Source organism: Corvus kubaryi, unplaced genomic scaffold (assembly GCF_017639235.1).
Source record: "Corvus kubaryi isolate FWS band 111438036 unplaced genomic scaffold, C.kubaryi_AGA036_p1.0 split1-37374, whole genome shotgun sequence".
NCBI classification, from domain to species: Eukaryota; Metazoa; Chordata; class Aves; order Passeriformes; family Corvidae; genus Corvus; species Corvus kubaryi.
In genome coordinates this window covers 2,454,600-2,469,169 of record NW_024582079.1, presented here as the reverse complement: position 1 = coordinate 2,469,169, position 14,570 = coordinate 2,454,600, and the positions used below count along the sequence as shown (strand labels likewise).

General features: G+C 51.5%; 1 long non-coding RNA gene across 1 annotated transcript; it reads right to left on the bottom strand.

Annotated features, from left to right (window-relative positions):
- Positions 1-3,415: 3,415 nt before the first annotated feature.
- Positions 3,416-12,406, bottom strand: LOC121657865. Its single transcript, XR_006013736.1, has 3 exons — positions 11,489-12,406; positions 4,219-4,498; positions 3,416-3,610 (listed from the first exon to the last, which is right to left on the bottom strand). It is a non-coding gene; the product is annotated as an uncharacterized LOC121657865 (long non-coding RNA).
- Positions 12,407-14,570: the final 2,164 nt, after the last annotated feature.

The following is a 14,570-nucleotide window of genomic DNA, read 5'->3' as shown; positions in this document are numbered from 1 at the left end:
CCTCTCCTCTCCTCTCCTCTCCTCTCCTCTCCTCTCCTCTCCTCTCCTCTCCTCTCCTCTCCTCTCTCTATGAGAGGAGGGTGGCTCCTGAGGGCAGTTCCTTTACTGCAGCCAGACGTTGATGGGTCCATAACTCAGGGCCAGTGGAGCACGGCACAGTCCCAGCATGTTACAAGGTGATCAATAATGAGTAGGAATTAATGCACTGGAAATGATAGCTTCAGAGTCAGTTTGGAGCGTTGCTGTGGGCTGTCACTGTTGCTTGGCCTCGTGGGGACAGCAGAGCAGGTCGTGTCACGGGCAGCTCCCAGGGCATTCCCTGCATCTGTCTGGGCTCCGAGATGTGCACATCATCTTGGCTGAGCTGGCTGAAGTTAAACAGCTCACATAGACCTTCCCAGGAGCCTGGGGATGTCTGTCCAGGATGATAAAGGTGAAATAAATCCTAACCTCAAGGCACCTCATGCCCAGGCTTCCAGACAGAAAAGCAAAGCTCCTTATGGACTGGAGATAAAACTGAGACCCTCTTGAAGCTCTTTAAAGAGTGGTTGGCTGCAGCTCAGCGTGGGCAGAGCAGCCTTGATCTGGCAGCAGGACCTTTCCTAACTTTTCCCTGGATGATGCACAGTCTCAACTGTGGTGGCTGCACTCCACCAGGTCAGCTGGAGGAGTCCTGGCTCTGTGTTGAGCAGGGGGAAAAGCAGCAGCATTTCCTCTCCTGCAGTCACAGGCACTAAATATTGTCCTTATAATAAAAAAGCTTTTCATCCCTGTAAACCATGTCCTGCTAATTCTTCCTGCAGACACAACCCAGAACCCGTCCTCTCCCACCTCACTCATTTTCCACTTTCTCTGACCCTTATTGCCTAATAAATGGTGTCTGACTCAGTTCTGGCATCCACTGCTGTGGTGGTGGTCCTGCCCAAGACAGGCACAATCCCTGGCTTGCCTGGGCTCCTGTCCCCAGGTCCTGCAGGAGCAGCACTGCTGAGGGGATGGGGCCAAGTGGAGGGGCTGGAGCAGCAGCAGCAAGCTCCCATATCCCTCCATTGAGGAGGTAGAAGAGCCCTTTGATGGCCAGGTCCTTGCTCCAGAGGAGGAGATGCTTTGGAGTGAGCCATGATCAGGAAATGCCCTCTCTCAGTGCAGAATTTCTTCATCTCTTTGGCTGAGCATGCAAAATGGAACCACATTTTGGCCCTTCACCCACAAGCAGTGATTGATGGCACTGAGGGGACAGGGGCCATGGGAACTGTGTGACAATCCAGAAGACCTCAGCTCCAGATCAGGCCAGGGGCTCTCTGGGGTGATTAGTGGCCTCAGAGCTCCAGGAAGGGTGGAGGGTGGCACTGTGTGGGCTGTGGTACTGGCACACACCAGATGTGGTCCCTGCCTTTGGGCTCCCCCTTGGGAGGCACTGGGGGAGGCAGCACTCACAGCAGACACATCTGCGCCTCTCCATGCCCGGGGTTTGCCAGGGTTGCTGTCATCTAAACAACAGATCTGGTCTCTTTCCCATCAAAGAGAGATCTCTCCAGCAATACTTGCAGCAAGCACAGCCAGAGGGTCATGTATTTTCGGCAGCTGCTGAGATGAGGAGTCTGCAGGAAGCTTCCTGCATCATCTGCCGTGGTGAACCCACCGGCTCCAAATGTCTTCTGTGAGCTGGAGACAGCAAGTGGCTCCTCTGGCAGGCTGAGCCCATCCTCACACCCTGAACTGTGATGTTATAAACATGAAATCTCATCAGGGCTGCCAAGGAAAAAGCTCCAAATCACAAATACCTGCCATTACAGCAAGATGGCCAAGCAAACAGCTTCTTGCTCCGGCACTGCCTTTTAAGTGTTCTCAGCTGGGGTCTGACGCAGCTCCTTTGGGTTTGTTGTTCAAGAGAGAAAACAAATCCATTTTCATTTTAAACAGCGAAATCTTGGTCACTGCCCACTGACTCAAACCCCTTTGGCATGCTGAGTATTTCAGCCAGGGAGTAAGAGAAGTGCTTGTTTTCTGTGGGGAGGGTGGGTGGGTGCCTGGTTCCATCCCTTCCCAGCAGCTCTCCAGGCACAGTGGCGAGCTTCCCTGAACGCTTTAGTGCATAATAGGACTGGTTCAATAATCCCATTACAGCCTGTCTTCAGGATGCCAGGACTAATTGGCAGGCGCTGGGACCTTCATCCCCAGCTGGAATTTTATTGCTCATCACAATTAACCACGATGCTATAGTCCCTTGGCCACACATGTGCCATTAGCTCAGTCTGGAGCTGTGTCCTCGCCGGGCACTTTGGGGGCCCCACTGCACCCTGTCCCCAGCCTCCAGCAGGGGAAGTTCACGGTTATTGCTGCAGCTGATTTGCCTTTACTTGATGCAGTTTGCAGCTTAATGGGATTTATTTTGCGCATGTCCGGTTGGAGCTGCTGCTGGAAGCCACTGTGCCAGCAGCACTGGGGATGCCAAGGACAGCCCCAGCCTGGTGCTTGGCTGGGGCAATGGGATGGGGAAGAATGGCCTGAGCTGGCACTGCCAGTCTGAGGGGCCACAGGAGGGGCTGCATTAGGCTTTGCTGAGCTGGTTGCATTTCTCTGTCAGAGCTCTTGGCCTCACCAAACTGCCCTTCTCAGCAGAGTACTTGACATGTGCTTCACTTTGAAGGCAGGCAAAGGCTCAGCTCACCCCAGTGCAACGGGCACATTTGTTAATGTCTGGGTTTGGGGTTTTTTCCTGATCTAAAGCAGTTAAACAGCAATTGTGGCTCATCCTGATGGCTTGTTTTCATCTGGGATGTGCCACTTCTAGGGAATGCCACATCTTTTAGGGAGAGAGCAGAGAGCTGAGGACAAACTCTGACAATGCAGCTGTGATGGTTTTATTTCCTCTTAAGCAATTCAGACTTCGGAGACTCTGTTCCCACTTCGGCACTCTGTAGTGATGAGGAGTAAACTCCTGGCCCCTGTGTTTGCATTTCCCACCCTCAGACGTGACTCAGACCCCAGTGTCACAGACCGAGGCTGTGAAGGCACACGAACCTCTGCCCACAGCATGTCCTTCAGCTGGAGACTAATTACAAGATGATACGGGCAATGCCAAAACTTTACAAGGCTTCAGAAAGTGATTAGACAAATTCGAGGAAGAAAAAAAAAACCCATCAAGAGCTATTAAGCATTGAGACAAGCTCTGGGACCCAGATGGGAGGATGCCAGGGAAATGTCCCTGCAGACTTTCTGTTCTCTCCATTACATCCACTCTTCCAGAACCAGCACTGGGATATTGGGCTGAAGAGGCCCTTGATCTGGCCCAGACATACTGATTCGGGGCTTCACCTCCTCTCCTCTCCTCTCCTCTCCTCTCCTCTCCTCTCCTCTCCTCTCTCCTCTCTCCTCTCTCCTCTCTCCTCTCTCCTCTCTCCTCTCTCTCTCCTCTCTCCTCTCTCCTCTCTCCTCTCCCCTCTCCCCTCTCTCCTCTTTCACCAGGGATTATTGCAGGGTCTCTGTGCTGCGCTCTTTTTGCCATCAGCTTCTGGAGGTTTTTTAAGCAAGAGCTGGTATCTCTTGGTGCTGGAGCAGAATGTCAGGCACATCTGGAGTGCTGCAAAGAAGCCTTTGGGATGAGGATCTGTCATGGAGAAAGCAAAGTGTGGCTCTTCAGAAAAAACTTGTTGAAATGAGGAGAAAAAGGAGGCTGGAAGAGATTTCTCTTGGTTTTCACAGCTGAGGCTGGCACGCAGGAGTGACAAAGCCTGAAAGCCCACAGGATGCAGCCAGGGAGGGCTGTGCCATCAAGCTGCACCAGCAGCTGGCTGGGGCTGGGCTTCAGCTGCTGCTGGAAAAACCACACCATAGGAATGATGGCTTTTATGTTACATGTGAGCTACAGAATCAGGTATCCAGTGAGCAGCAACCTCAAGTACATTTTAGTACTCTCTTCACTGCTTTTATGTTGGATAAATCCCTGGTTCAGTCTGTTTCTCCCAGCTAGAGCTGTTAGTGTAAATAAAACCCTACCCTTAAGCCACTCTTTCTGGCTCCAGGCCATGTTGTCTTGGTTTCAAGCCCACCACCCTGCCCTGCCAGCACCTGGCAGCACAGTGGGATCTGTGCCCAAAGCCACACCCGGAGCCTGCCATGCCCCCAGGAGAGGCAGCGTGCCTGATCCCTTTGGTACCAGCTCCTGTAGGTCCCCCCAGTCTGTGCCTGCCCAGGGCTACCCAGCAGTGCACTCACCAATGTTGCCTTTTCCAAATAACTGAGCCACTCTTGTGTCCATCATCTCTTGGAGGATGAGATCTTGCTCACACAGGTCTGCTTCACTGCCTGCTCCTTGCCCAGCTGGGAGATGCTGGCTCTGCCTGTGTCCCAGCAGGGGACCTGGGGACGGGGAGAGGTGAGTGCTCAGCTTCTGCCTTCCCATCTGGTTTTGAGCTGTGATTCCAGCACGGAGCTGTGTGTTGGGGCAGTATTTCGTGCTTGCTGGTGTCGGCTGATAAACCTTTGATTTTCACTTCTGGGAATAATAGCACAGTAATGAATTATATTCACAAGAATAACTGTAATAGTCATAAAACCACAAATAGAAGAAAATTGTAAATCAGTCACCCCCTTGTAATGTGCTTACTTCATCTGAATCACCCTCCCTGGGCAGATTATCAATTTTATTTGGCTTTTCCATCCTAAACTTTTATTAAGTGGGGTGCCTCATGCGTAAAGATACCGAGCACAGGCCATATGTTCCAGGGATTTATCTGTTTACTTTGCCTTCCTTCCCTCCCTCTCCCCTCCCTCTCATGGCTCTCAGGACCTGCAGGCAGCTGACCTCGGTCCATAAAAGACACATGTCCCCAGTGCCACTTTACCTTTATTATGCAAAAAAAAAAAAAAGGCTGTCAGTGATGCACAGGCCTTCCTCTGTGCCGTGCAGCATTAACCAGCCCCTGCAGCACGGTAAGACTTCCATGTAATTAAAACAGAAAGCCATTAGCATAGCTCCAGGGTAATCAAGGGGATGCATCCTCAACCCCAGTGTGTCCTGGGCTGTGACATGAAGATGCTGCTGCTCCCAGTCCATGGGGCAATGCTTATCCTGAGCCCTGTGGGTAAATGGGACAGCTCCTGGGCTTGGAGAGGGGAGAGAGGCAGCAGGGAAGCATCAGAGGCAGGACGGTGACAGTTTTACCACTGTGCTGGTGACAATTTGCCCCTGTGCTGCTGGGACTGAGCAGATGGAGAGCGTGGTTCTGAAGGCAGAGCCATGGCACCAAGTGTCTGCTGTGGCACTCCCTGTGCTTTCTCCTGGCCAAGGAGGGAAGCACCAGCAGAGAAGAACGTCTGGGCCCAAGTATCCTCTCTTGCTCGGTGCTGCGTGGTAATTTTTAGCAAAGTCTTCATCTTCTCCCTTTTTATTGCAGAATCATATAAAAAATCCCTTTCTTTCTCTCAAAGCCACCTGTTCATGCCTTTTTCCTTGTCTTCTATCAGAAATCCTCTGGTTTCAGTTGTGTTCAAGGGGTGCAAGGCTGGCACACAACCAACTCGAAATCAATGCCGATGGGAAAGAGGTGAGAGCAGCCCCGTGAGCTGGGGAAAGGTGCAAATTCCAGTCAGCAAAACGCAGCTGTTGGGTTCAGTGACCCTTTTGGAGGCAAGCCTCACGCTGGAGTGGAGTTTGCTTCAGCTGGACGTGAACCTGCCAGGGCCTGCGTGGTATTTCATGGCTTTTGGAAACACCGGCTGCAATTTTCCATCATAACACAGCAGGCGAAAAGGGAAAAACCACAGACCGTGTGATTTACGAGATGCTTCTCTTGGATATTTCCATCTGTGATCCGAAATTACCGAGTAATGTAGGAACCCCGAATCGTTGCTCCAACTGCTCCCACTGTGGGTGCTTTTGCCATGATTTTTCATGCAGCTCCAGCTTCTCCTCCCCCATCCCCAGCAGCCTCCAGTGCTGGCTCTTGCCCCTGCCCAGCAGCAGGTTGGTTTTGTGGTTCACGATGGTCAGAGCACCTTGGGTTGTTACTGATGGCTAATGGAGCTGAAACCATCTGCACCCATCAGGGACTCTTCGTCAGTCTTTTTACTGCTTAGCAGAACCTGGAACATCTGTTGAGTGAAGGATGTGCTGGAGATCAACATTTTCTGCTCTGGCAAACAGCTCCTTGCAAACTCAGGCTCATTTTCTTGAGCAACAGGGTCTTGGCAAACACTGGCGCTGTGAGTGTGTGTTAGTGCAGGCACCATCCTGGGCTCGTCCTCCTGGCACTGCACATGTGGGCATTGCCTGGCTTTTCATTAGTGTGGGTTCAGGGATGACCAGAGAGGGGTCAGGGGGCTTTGTCCAGCTCCCCCATTCCTCCTCTCATCGCTTCTGCTGAGGGGCTGGGCAGAGGCAAGGCTTGTAATGTGATTTTCCCATTCTCCCTGGAGGGGCTTGCATTTTCAGCCTGGAGATATCTCAGATCACCAGCCCTTCTCCTGCTGCTGCTGGATTCATTTGGGCTTTTCCAGAGCTCCTGTTTGGCCTCCTCTGAGGAAAACCAGAGTCTGCCAGGACTGTGCCATAGGGAAGGCTCCAGCCCTACTGTGCAGCTCAAATTATTCCTGGCTTTGGCAGAGCTGGAAAACAGGCTGAGAGCACCTGAGCTGCAGAGGTGACTGGGCAGGGGGTGGGTGGAGGGCAGGCAGAGGGCACAGGGGTCACTGTGACTCGTGCAGGTGCTTCACTCAGCACCCAGTACACAGCATTACCTGCACCTCTGTGATCCAAGAGGAGCAGTCACTGGAGCATGGAGAAGGGAAACCCTGGAGACAGAACAGCATCTGCTGGAGGTTCAGCCCAAGAGGTGCTGCCCAGAGAGGGTCTTGCTTGCATTTTCCAGGTGATGGATTGACATGTGCTCCCCAGTTCTCCGTTTCCAGAGATCCCAGAGACTGGGGGGAGCCCAAGGTGAAGAGCATGAGAGCAGAAAATCCCTCGTAGGATCCCTGCAGGGTGTGTGAACTGCCCTTGGTCCTCCAAAAAGCACTGTGGGAGTGAGTTGTTGCTCATGCTGCTTCACAGCTCCGCAAGGGGTGGGGACAAAAGCCTTGTAGGAATTGGATTTTAAAGGCAAGTTCAAAGTTCAAAAGTAGCTGTAATTTGAACAGAAATCTGCTCTTTGCAGCCAATTAGCAAGGCTGTGAAAGCAGCAGGAGTATCTCATGTTTTGACAGCATTAAAAAGGCAACAAAATGAAACAGTGTGGATTGAACATGGCACCCACGAGAGCTGCTCAGAGCCGATCTGGTGGTGGCTGCAGCAGCACAGCAGGTCCCAGGCACCAGCAAGGTCCCAGCCTGCCCACCAGAACCAGCATCTCTGCCCTGCCCTGCCTGCTGGGCTGCTGTTGGCAGGAGAAAATGGCACATCTTTTGTTAACTCCATCCAGAGCAGCTTTGCATGCAAGGGTCTGTGTTTACTCCACATGCTCCCCTCTTTATTCTCCTTGGGTTGAAAGTTTTCTTGGGTGGAAAGACCTGGTTTGGGCTGTCTCTGTGCAGGGCAGGCAAAAAGGGAATGCTCCATCTGGCTGGCTGTGCTCGTCTGAACAGATGAGTTTGCAGCTGTTTCACTGTCCCAGCAGAGTGAATCAATGGGTCTTTAATTAATTTATTAATAAAATAATAATTATTAGTTTAATTAATTCAGCAGACTTGGGGAATGACACAGGTCTGGCACAGTATCCAGGGTGTCACCTAGGGAGTGCAGAGGAGGAGGAGGACTCTTCCTGAGATGGGCTTCCCTGTGTGTAGGGTGAGGGATGCTCCATTGTCCTGAGAATGCAGGAGACAGGTCCTCAGGTGATTTCTTTTCATAGGGCCTATGAAACACTGAGGCTCCCAAAGAGACAGGTTTTGGTTCTCTCTTGACTAGCAGATAGTGAAAGACTCCATGTTTGCTGTCCCTCTGGGACCTGCTTGTATCAAGAGCCTCTTGGTGCATTTCCCAATGGTTTTCTTGTGAAAAGGGGCTGATGTGATTACCACAGTGCAGGTGTGCCCCTAACTGAGGGGCTCCAAGTGCCCCTTGTCCCAGCTGAGGCAAGAGAAGGCTCTCCAGACGCTTGTTACACGTGGCACGAACAGGAGCAAGCAGGATCCAAGCCCCCTTTATTTTGGCACCTGAGAAGGATGGAGGCCCCATCCCTGGGGAGCTTCCTGCCCCACTGATGAGCTGTGTCCCCTTCTCGGGATGCTTCCCCGGCGACAGCAAGCGACCAAGGCAGAGGCTTTGGGAAGGGCATTTCGAGGCACCTCCGGTCCCGGGCGGAGCCGGGGTGGACCTGCAGCCTCTGCACCAGCCCTCGCTCCGGCCGCTGGGATCGCATCCCGCTGCCGGCTCCGCAATCCGATTGATGAGGAGCAGCGGCGCGGGCGGATCGGGAAGGGGGCGGGAGGATGCTCAGTGACCCGCTCCCTGCTCAGGGTTTCTCTTTTGGAGGTGAACACTGGAAAGCAGCTCCCTCCCTCTCCCCTCCAAGCCAAAAAAAAGCTGTGACAGCTTGATTTAGGGCTGGATAATGAGACAATTGTGAGGAGGATGGGTACGGCGGGAGCCTGCGCTTGCCAAATCATTTGGCTTAAGTGATCAAATATTTTTATGCATCGTTTATTCCTTTAAGGTGACCGTAAGCCGCTTCTCCTGCAGCTCTGAAATGAAAAGAGCAACGCTGGAATTCACCCAGGCTGAACCCGGTGCGACAGAGAGGGGTGGGTGGCCGCCAAGGACCTCCTGGCCACCGAGGACTTGCCTGGCAGCCTGCGCCAAGCGGAGGGTGGGCGAGGGGATCCGGCCTCTCCAGGGCCTCCCAGGGCACGCAGCAGGCAGGGGCACCACTGCAGGTAGCATCCGTCTGGCAGGGCTTGTGCCACCCGGGCTGTGGTTGCCCGTCCCCGGGGACGGCTGCGTGCCGTGGCAGGCTGCTCCTGCCATCCGCCGTGCGAAGGGAAGCACCCAGCGAGCCAAGACCGGCGCAGGAGTAATTGCCAGGGAATGTTTTCCGCATGCCATTAAGTCGCTGTGATCACTAAATACTTCAGTCAGAGCTGGATCTGTTAATCTACAGAGAAAAAAGGACAAACCAAATCCATTCCTTGTTGGCTTTTACCTCCTGCTGCAGGATGCCAGCGGTGGGAATTGCTCTCGGTGCGGGTAGGATGGGGGCACACAGCTCAAATTCCAACCTTCTCCTTCGGATATCGCTGCTCCCAGGTGCCGACTTCAGCCCCCTGAGTCTCCCAGTCCCTGCAACCCCTCCTCCTTTGGGTTCAGGCTGGCTCCCACCGGGGTTTCTTTGCCCACCCAGGTTTAACACACTGTATTTGGAGAAAAGCGGCTGCTGAGTGTGCTGTGGGACCCCGGGTGGGTTGTGGCGAGGGGCTGCAGCTGCCCGGGGGAGGAAGGGCCGTGTGTCGGGGCAGGCAGCAGCAGCTCCATCGCTCCTGCCCGCAGCGCCCGGCTGCTCCTCCATGCCCAGAGCAAACCAAGAGCTGCCTCTAGCGGGGCTTTGCGGGGCTCCAGGCGAGGAGCTCCTGCCCGGCCCTGCCCTGGGGACTGCTGCCTGGCCGTGGTGTGTCCCCATCACCCAACAACTGCACGGAGAGAGACCCCCCCGGCCTTCCCATCCCTTCCCCCACAGGCATCTCCCTTTGTTATCCACTTTTCCCTGGTCCCCGGCATGGTGCTGCCCCTCCTGCCGCTGCCACTGCCACCCCAGATCCTGGCTCTGAGCTCACCTTTGTGTTCTTGTCTTTGGATTCTGCTTGGCACGTAAAAACCTTGACCCAGGCTCCCTTTCAGCTAAACAAAAGAAAGCCTTCGCTGCCGGGATGAGAGTGGCAACAAAGGTACACCTGGCACTTTGCTAAGGACAGTTTGATGGGAAGAAAAACACAGGTGCTCACAGGCAGAAAGAGATATGTGGGGATGGATGGAAAATGATAAAAATGTGGACCATGTGTGCTCCTTTCCAGGGTGGCTTCAGTGGCACAGCGGGAAGTGTCAGGGACTGAAGAGAGCTGGTCTGTCCCATTGTCCCCATGCCTGAGGGGTCATGCTCAGCCCTCAGCACTGTCCCACTCACACCCTGACTGTGTTCTGTACTGCTTCTAAGGACACCTTTCCAAGTCAGGACATGCTGGAACATGCTCTGGCTGAGAGCTAAGAGATGGGGCAGCTCATGAGTACAACATATCCCAAGGTGCTATTTTGGACTCTCACAGCCACCAGATTCTGTTTTCTCTTATTCAAAAACCTCTCTGTGACAAACCTTTGCTAACTGTTCTCTTATTTCACTTAGAGAATGAGCAGACAGAAAACCTCACGGTCCTTCTGGAGCTCCTGGCCAGGTGAGATCCACCAGCATCTATGGGAAGCAGAGGTCTCCTCTCCCACATGCTGCTGATCCTCTGCACTTCCCCCTTTGTTCAGAGCAAGTCAAGTGACATAAGACTTCCTTGATCACACACCCAGGGGTGCTGCTCTATACTCCTGCGCTTCGAGAATGAGCAACTAGTCTGTGAGGCTTCAGAAGAAGGCTGAAATTCCTGGAAACATCTGAACTGAAATGCAGGGAAGAAAAAAATGAGATAGAGGTGAATTGACAGCTGGGGCTGACACTCCCAGCCCAAACTCACAGGAGGGAGAGAGGCTGGCCTGTGCTCCCTGCTGCCCATCGAGGAAGGTCACTGTGGTTGAGGCATGTCAAGAGAGTTGCCATTCTGTATGACCAGTAATGGTATTTGCAGCTCTGCATTTAACAATGGTGATAAAGGTAACCAAACTGTTGGGAACAAAGACAGATGGGGAGCCCCCTGGAGCCAGTGAGGGATTCCATGCTTTCAGTCAGCAGCAGCAATTTATATTTCACTTGCTCTATGGACTCAGAGCAAGGAGCAGGGCAGAAGTGCTTTGCAAAAACACAGTAGGAAGGAACACACAGACACCAAATTTGTCTCTGCTTGAGCTTCTGGACCTGTTTATGCCATCTTTTGACATCACCAGGAAATATTGCAGGGGTTATAAACTTTTCCCAGAAAATATTTTGATGAGCAGAAGTCCCTGATGGGATAACAACCGGTAACTTCCTGCAGACAGGTGCATCCTGACAGAGTGACCCCCTCTTCCCTTCCTTGTCTTCCCTCTCAAGGCTTTGCTGAGGTCCTGCCAGCAGGCACTGCTCTTTAGATCTATCTGAGCTATGAGGTTCAAGGTTCTTTCAGAAATACAGCCTGCAGCACCAGGACTGGGAATGAAGGAAGGGGAGAGAGGTGTGAGGACACTCCAGCTGCAGAGCCATTGACCTTGGCCTGCCAGCCAGGTCCACAGCTCAGGTCTTTGGAGGCTGTGGATCCAGAGCTGCAGAGTGGAGACCTCTCTTGCTATTCTCCGAGTTCTCCCTTTGTCATGGCCCTGGCACCCTCCTGTCTTCAGATGTTGTCTCTTTTCTCCTCTTACCTTTGTGTGGTGTCACGCCAGCAGTGGGGACAGCTGGCAGCCTTTCTTCCTTTGACACGGAGTCATCCAGCATGGGGCTGTGTCTGTGCTGATATTGTATCCATGCAACCTGTGTTCCAAGGATCGTGCTTGCTTCATTTCTGTGGGTTAAAAAAAAGCCAAAACCCAGTAAGAAAACAGCCTTGCTCAGAAGAGTCCTAGCAGTTAATTAGTTTCAACATTGCAAGGCCCACTGCCCAGCAGCTAAAAATCATCGTCTTTGAATGGTGAATTAAGTCAGCCAAGCAATAAATCTGTGCAACAAAACAGTCCCTTTAGCTCAGAGAAGCTCTCTTTCCCCAAAACACTGAGAAATGTTTTTTTTCTGAGAGCCCACAAGGTCATCGAATTAATAAAGCATTTCAAGTAATCTGTGGAAGTGAAGTGACACCCTGCTGCAAGAGATTTGCTGTTAAAGCCAACTTTCTGTAACAGAGTGTGATGCATATAGGATTTCCAAAGCAAACCTGTCCTCTAATTTAGGACAGTTGTCCAAACTCCTTCATGTCTGTTCTGGTCCACTGTCCTCCTCCCTAGTCATTATTTAGGAGAGTTAAGCTTGAGAAAACTCACAAGAGAAAAAAAAAAAAAAAGAAAGAAAGAAAAATGAAAACTTGGGATTCTCCCATTGACCAGGCAAGATACTCTGAATATTTTCATGCGCCAAATTGAAGACACCAAGGAGAGAAAGCAAGTGAAATACTGAAAATCTCTTGAGATAATGGTGGGACAGGCTCATGTGCTTTACAGTGGCTGCTTTCTGTCCCTTATCACATATAAGTACAAAGCTATCACAAGACTGCTGCACCCAGAATTTTGGAGCTACTCCTTTGATATGAACAGCACTGGTGTCAGGGACATCTCCATGACCCAGCACAGACAGCAAGAAGGTCCAAAGCCCAAGAAGCAACACTCACAGACATCCAGGCATTAAATAAACAAAAGGAGTTTGACTTTCAGTTAAATTCTGCAGGCTTAGGCTGAACGCAGAATGATGTATGCAGGCGAGGCAGGCACATAAATCCAAGTATGGCCCCTGTGTTGTGTTGCCCTCCAGTTCCTTTCCTGCACGTTTGGGGTGGCCCTGATTTGGACTGCAGGTGTAGCAGCAGTGGGCATGGAAAGGATGAGATGGGTGATGCATTAAGAGATGCTTTGGGGCAGATATTAGGGAAATCTTTCCAGTAGTCTGGGTAGTTCAGCAGGAGAACAGATTGCCTGGGAGATGCGACATCTCTGCCAGCAGCTGTTTTTAAGCCAGGATGGACATCTGTGGCTGAGAGCACGTCCTAGGTGGCCTCTCATGCTCCCTTTAAACCCAGGGCTGTTCTCAATGTCCTGATCTATAGAGGAAGAGGAAGTAGCACGGGACAGAATTTTCACTTTCAACTCTTGCAGATGGACCATAACAGGTCTTACAGGAGAGCAGGGAGCAGGGAAGGCATGAGGAGCTCCAGCCAGTTATCTCCAACCCCTGTAGCGGAAGTTTGTGTGATGGCAGCCTCTGCCTTGCACTTAGAGCTGAGTATGTTCCCTTGCTTTCCACTGAAATGGCTTTTTGCAAGTTTGTAGAATCATTTAATGTGAAATATATATTTAATAATTTGGTTGCGCAAAGAGGTACCGAATGGGACAAACATAAAGAAGAGCTGGCAATAGCCTCTGCAATACTGTGCCCACTGGGTCCCTTCTTCATGAAATCCTAGTCCAGGTTCCATTTGCCTTGGATTCACTCAGTACAAGCCTCTTGAGAGAGTGTCCAGTCGCAGAGCTCTGCCCTCCCAGCGCTGTCACAACTCACAATGACCACGGTGCCAGGGGCAGCTGAAACCCGAGGGATGCTCATCCCGCTGCCGCCCCTGACAGCGCTGACATCCAAACCCAGCAGCACACACAACGTGGCTGCAGCCTCTGCCCACTCATTGCCATGCACCAGAAGCCCCAGATCCCATATGGAGTGTGGCTGCAGATGGATGGACATATGTGGATGCATTCACATCCCCGCCGATGGAAACGTCCCCGTGCAGCCGTAACGCTCGAGTGTGTGGTTTGCGTTTGGGGCAAGAGAGGATTTTTCTCCCACTAAATAAATAAAATACGTTCAGAGCAACTTGGGATAGAGCCATTCTAATCCTTTTATTCTTTCCAAAAGGAAAATGATTCCATATTCAGGGCACTGTGCAAACAATTAATTAGCCTAACGAAAATGAAAGGCTTAATTGCTCAGTATTATTGCGCTCATTGGCAGCCAGGCGTGACCAAAGAATAGGTACTGTTTTACCAGGGATAAAGAACAACTTTCCAGCTTTTAGGGCTTTTTTGGTATTTCAGCATCTAGCAGAACGATTTTTTTTTGAATGATGGTGCAATTCTCACTTCCACATGCAAAAAAGCTGGCAGTATTTGGAGACATCTGAATGAGCTGCTATCCAATAAAAAAAGAGGAGACTCAGCTGGTGTGAAATGACCTGGCTGAAGGGAAGTCGATAAAGCTGTAACTTGCCTGAGTTGAATGACACCGTGGTGTCTCCATTGTGTCTCCAGCTGGAGACTTCATTCACAGAAGTGCTGTAACATTAAGAAAAAAACGTATTTTTTAAGGCATGCACCTAGAATTAAAGTACAATCATCCTTAAAGCAGCTCCCTTTTCAATGATCTGTTGTTACCAGATGGAAAAGTGCTCTAAATGGATGCAGATGAATTTGTTCACTGTGGATAGGATCATGAGGGGTCAGGTTACAGGAGCTTTAAAAAACTGAACCGCTATCATTAATGCATCTCTCATAACAAGGAGATAGAAAGCAGATGCTGACTGAGTATTGACCTAGCCTGAGGAGTATGGGTCCAGTAATTCTTCCTTTAGGCAGCTGATTCTCATGGGAAAATCCCCAAACATTCAGCTGTAATGCCATTATCTGCCTTGTGCAGATGCTGGCAACCAGAGACTCTTTAAAAGCACGGTGGGTGAATTCTGCTCTCATTCACACTTGCACACCCCCTGGAAGGCACTTCAGAGGGTTTCTCAGCAAGGTGGATTTTTGG